The sequence below is a fragment of the Hyla sarda genome, chromosome 11 (genome assembly GCF_029499605.1).
Source record: "Hyla sarda isolate aHylSar1 chromosome 11, aHylSar1.hap1, whole genome shotgun sequence".
NCBI lineage: Eukaryota > Metazoa > Chordata > Amphibia > Anura > Hylidae > Hyla > Hyla sarda.
In genome coordinates this window covers 48,250,097-48,256,096 of record NC_079199.1, presented here as the reverse complement: position 1 = coordinate 48,256,096, position 6,000 = coordinate 48,250,097, and positions in this window count along the sequence as shown.

Genomic DNA, 6,000 nt, shown 5'->3' with positions numbered 1-6,000 from the left:
TAATTAGAAAAGGGGTAAATCACCTTCATTACTGAACTACTGTATGCACTAATTGGCTGTCTAGTAGCGCCTACCTACAGTACAGGGCGGTACTATAGGTTCTGTACTGCTCTTTACCTGTGCCAGGGTTAGCTGCTCCTTTGGACACCAAGTAAGGGCAGCTCCATTTTTCTATCTTTGGGACACTGTGTACTGTACATGACCCTGAAGAAGCTCCTGTCCTAGACAGTGATTTACTGCTCCCAGCAGATCTTTCTTTAATATAGAAGAACTTGATTTATCTGTATTAATTATCTACTTTTCTTCTTTTCTATTTTTTGATGACATATCAGGGTTATCAGAACCATTTACCAGGTTTCTATAGAGTTGTGGTCTCAACATACAATGGTTTCAAATACAATGGTCATCCTGGAACCAATTAATATTGTAACTTGAGGGATCACTGTATTCTGACACACCAAATTTGAGTCCTGAGCCCCTGTTATAAATCTGGTGCATTCTTAGACTGTGCAACCTGTACACTGTCTAAGGGGCCTATTACATGAGGAAATCATCAGTGATGAACGAACGATCAGCGATGAAACAAACAATAAAAGCAAACGATTGTTTCTCAGTTGATAGTTTCAGCAAGTTAAAAACCATCATTCAATGGCCCCACATCCTCCAGTGTGATAGGGAACACCAGGGACATTATATACGACAATAAACCATTCTAGGCCACCAAGAACATTAATATTATTACCTTAATCACTGCAGACCATAGGTTTAGGGTTATTAATGTTAAGAACTACACTGCCTAAGGTCACCAGAAATATAATTCCTTAAACTCTAGACAACCAGGAATATTAGTTATACACATCAACATCACAACGTTAAAGGGGTACTCTGATCAAACTTTTTTCATGCCATTTGCAGCAATAAAAAAAACGTTGACTTTCCTTCTGTTGCTCCCCCAATGCCGTTGATATCGCTGCCCCATTCTCCGGTGCCGTCTTCTTCCTGCTTCTGGGGCCCAATACGTAACACTGCAGCTCAGCTAATCGTTGCCCACATTACATGTCCTCTGCTGAGCTGCAGTGTTACATGTCATGCCCCAGAAGAAGGAAAATAACTACACGACAGGATGGCGATAGAAGAGAAGTGGTAGAAAGTATTTTACAATGTATTTTTTTTTTCATTGCTGCAGCACAAGCATATGGGAAGAAAATTAAAATGTTGCCTAAATACCCTTTAATATAAATGCAAAGATAAAAAGTGTGGCATTCAGGTTAAACAGCTGTTCCACAGTTTTATATTGTTTGCTGGTACTCAGATAGTCCAAATTGTTTAATGCAAGAAAAACTGGAATACCAACAGAACATACTGTGTTCCTTCAATATAAGGTTGGTCCTGCTAGTGGGTAAACAAGGAGTTAAAAAGGCACAATGCTGATCGCAAGAGTTTTTCTTAAAGGTTTTTTTTTTTTTACATGTCACGCAGACTATTAAATTCCAGAAGCGGAGAATAATATTTATAGATCAGACCATTACACTATGGAGAAAAGCTGAATTAGTTTAATGCAGATCCGTCTGAGGCCAAAACATCCATTACAGTAATGTTGATGATGGCAAATGCATCTCCCAGAGAATCAATAGTTATTTGTAATAGACTAGAACAATTATCAAGCTTCAGGCTACAGTGACCCATCTAGACTGCACTGGAAGAACTGGGAAGAGAGCCCAAAACTCAACCATCTCTAAGTACTTAATGGCAAGGATAAAAAGGTCAAAGAGGGAAGATGTGTGTTCAGCCTCTGTCTCACTCCCTTATACAGAGTTATAAGATACCAGCTAAGCAAAGGGACCCAATATATCTTATAATGCAAACAGCTGGATAATGTAATGCAGTCATCTTCATAGAGCGATGGCCTGTATGCAAGCTGTATAAGAGCATATTAAGAGTCATGTGCCACGACGCAAGAGCACAAAGTTAAAACTACATGTTACATGTGTATTGAACATCTTTTGATTTATCCATTTCATTAAAGGGCAAATCATTAGATTAAGAAAAGCTCAATAATTGTGGCCTTGTTGGTTGTGAATGGAAATATCTGAATTCTCATATATCTGCTGTATATGTCAGCATTTTCTTACCTTTTACATGTGGTTTCTTGAACTTGGTTCAACTGTGGTGTAGTGTCTTGATCTTTGCAGCAGTATAGAGGTATAGGTATTTATGTTCTATGGTAAACTATGGTCAGGTTATGAGAATTGGGTGGGAGGGAATAGAAGCAATAATAATACAGTCCCTAAAAGGCTTTAGTGATGCGTATAATGCCTTAAGAGGGTTTAGTGACCTAGGTTTTCTTGGTCTAAGGTATTTCCACAATCTAAAACAACCGATAGAGTAGTATTTCACAACCAGTGTGCCTCCAGCTGTTGCAAAACTACAACTCCCAGCATGCCTGAAAAGCCTTTGGCTGTCTGGGCATACTGGGATTTGTAGGTTTACAACAGCTAGAGGCACACTAGTTGGGGAACACTGAAACAGAGGATACCTGTATGATCAGTAGGAGTTTGACCGTTAGTACCCCCCGCCATTGACCAGAATGGAGGAGAACTAACCCCTGCAATAAAGGAGTGGACTGCACAAACAGTGTCTATGCAGTGGAGCTTGGCAAAGTTCAGAAGCCAAACTCATACATGTTTAAATTAACTTCTTTGCAAACTGATTCATGGTCCTTTTGTTGGGTTGCATATAGTGCACCATAGTGGCAGCCACTGTTTATATTCAAGGTAAGACTCCCTCCTCTTAAAGGGGTACTCCACTGCCCCAGCATTGGGAACATTTTGTTCGGAATGCTTGGAGCAGGCGGTGGGGGTCGTGACATCACAGCCACGCCCCTTGTGACATCATGCCATGCCCCCTCAATGTGAGTCAATGGGAGGGGGCGTGGCGGACGCCACGCCCTCTCCCGTAGACTTGCATTGAGGGTGCGTGACGCGACGCCGCGAGGGGCGTGGTCGTGACATCACGACCCCCGCCGCCCGCACCCAGCGTTCTAAACGAATGTCGGGTGCTAAAAAGAGACCCTGCGATCAGACATCTTATCCCCCATGCTTTGGATAGGGGATAAGATGTCTAGAGGCAGAGTATCCCTTTAAATTCCAGTTCAGCTCAGAATTGTAAAAATGATGTGGTCAAATCTACAACAATGAAAAAATGCACATGGTATGTGGGAGCACAAATGGGAATCCAGAGGTAACAAACTGGTAACTTTTCTATTTAGTTTATGTTTAATTATTTTGAGAATCTAAGTCTTTATAAAAGGTTTAATACGGACTAAAACATAATGTTCAGTAACCTCTTTAGCATCTGAATCCTTATTAACTTGCCTTTATATGAGCGCACAGTAATAATGAAGGTTGCTTTGGAAGCTATGCATTTCAATAGCACTGCTCAGTGTGAAGTCATAGGTCCGTGTAACCTTGTCAGGGCTCATAAGTGATGATCAGATGTATGCAAAAAGCACAAGGGAAAACTCATCTCTTGTAATATTTCACTTGCAAATATATATTCTAGGAAGACAAAGAGCAAGCTTCCCATGGGATGTTGGGCTATGGAATAGAACTGAATTAATATTTGTCTAATATTTCTTTACCATATAGTCAGCCAGCACTTGATACTACTGTATCTCAATTTGATTTTCTTTGAAATAGAATATAATCTCACAAATGCCAGCAAATATTAGTCAATGAATAATTGTCATACATATCTTGTTATAACCAATCTTGGCCAAAGGTCCCCTATTTTTAGGGGCTGTCTATAAATAAGTATAATTAAAAGGGGAGGTTATATGTCCACATTATTGCTTATTATTGGAGGGCTCAGTAATTGTTAAATGTTAAGGATACCGATCGAGAGCTGGCTGATGGGCCCCATTTGGATTTTGTCAATAGACTACGTTCAGTTTATTAAACACAATAGAGAACTAGGACCACGCCACAGTATATGTAAGCATACAACTGTGATAGATTGTATACAGGCAATACATTGGCAAAACGTGATGTGAATGGGGCCTTAATCTGTGCCCCGGGTGAAGGAAAGCCTAACTACAACTATGATATTTTCAATGGCCGAAAGAAGAACCAGGAATGCACAGGCTCTTACAGTGATTTGTCTAAGTAAATATACTCTCAGTTTCATTTTGCCTGAGGGCCTTGCTCTAAACTTGACAGCTCATCCTGACAGCTAATGTAATTGTAAGGGGAGTCATATCTCTGCACAGAAAACACTGTATAATGTTATTACAGTTATGTAAAAGCATCAGGAGAGTTGGACTGATGTTAATGACGCTGCATAATACAATATTAGAACTCGCTGAATAATGCAATAATGGATGGACTTAAAGTGGTGCAAAGCTAGATTAATTCTAGGACCACAACTGTATTGCATCATATGAAAATGAACAGTCCAGACCAACATTATGTTTTTTTTTTATTCTGTTTCTATTTTCTTCCTTTTTTTTTTTTTTTTACATTTCCAACATACAAAAAAAAACATAAAAATACAAAATCATATTACCATTTACAAATCCTTTAAAAAATACTTTACTTACAACCCCCACCCAATCTCAAGCAGTATCCTTCTCGTTACATGTCAAAACGTTTTAAATCCCCCTTATCAAAAAGCTGCTGCACCTTAGTTATCCTTAGATAACTCCCAAAAGAAATTATTTAATTTTTATACAATTCTGTAAGATATAACAATAGGGAACATGGTATATTACCTTTAAAGGGGTACTCTGTTGAAAAATGTTTTTTTTTTTTTTTTTTTTTAAATCAACTAGTGCCAGAAAGGTAAACATATTTGTAAATGACTTCTATTAAAAAAAACTCTTAATCCTTTCAGTACTTATCAGCTTCTGTATACTAAGTTCTTTTGAAGTTTTGACAGCTCCTTACGTGGACAGAGAGAGCACTGTGGTCAGGCAGAAAGGAATTCAAAAAGAAAATAACTTCCTCTGTAGTATACAGCATCTGATAAGTACTGGAAGGATTAAGATTTTTAAATAGAAGTCATTTACAAATCTGTTTAACTTTATGGCACCTGTTGATTTAAAAAAAATGTTTTCCAGCAGAGTACCCCTTTAAGTGAATACATTTTTCTCCAAGTTTTATGTAAACATGTGCAAATTTGCCAATATTTGAAAACCCCCTGCGGAAAAATTCCCTTTTCCAACTATTCCAAAATATTTAGTGGCTTTCACCTGAATTTCCTTACCAAACATTTATTTAACAAGATTCCTCTGGAGCCAGAAATAAACCCCTGTTGTGTAATTAAAGGGGTTCTCCACTGCCCTGTCTTCCGGAGCTCCGCTCGCAGCGTCCGGAAGTTTATTACTCCGGACGCTGTGTGCGGGCTTCCATGTTAGAGGTGGCCCCCTCGTGAAGTCACGCCCGCCCCCTTCCCAGCGGTCGCGCCCCCTTCCCATAGACTTTCATTGAGGGGGCGAGCATGACGTCACGAGGGGGTGGGCGTGACGTCACGAGGGAGTGGCCTCAAACAAGGAAGCCCGCACACAGCGTCCGGAGTAATAAACTTCCGGATGCTGCGAGCGGAGCTCCGGAAGACAGGGCAGTTGAGAACCCCTTTAAATAATAAACCCTACAATTGGGTACTGCCAAAATTCCCCAGTCTTGGGGCAAACACAGAGAGAGAGAGAGAGAGAGAGAGAGAGAGAGAGAGAGCCCTCTACTGCGCCCGCCGAACACTTTGCATAGACATATGAGAAATATCCCTGAAAAATATCGAGTTTGAAAATTTTGTGAAAAATTGGAAAATTGCTGCTGAACTTTGAAGCCCTCTGATGTCTTCCAAAAGTAAAAACTCATCAATTTTATGATGCAAACATAAAGTAGACATATTGTATATGTGAATCCAAATTTTTTTTATTTGTAATATACATTTCCTTACAAGCAGAAAGCTTCAAAGTTAGAAAAATGCAACATTTCCAAATTT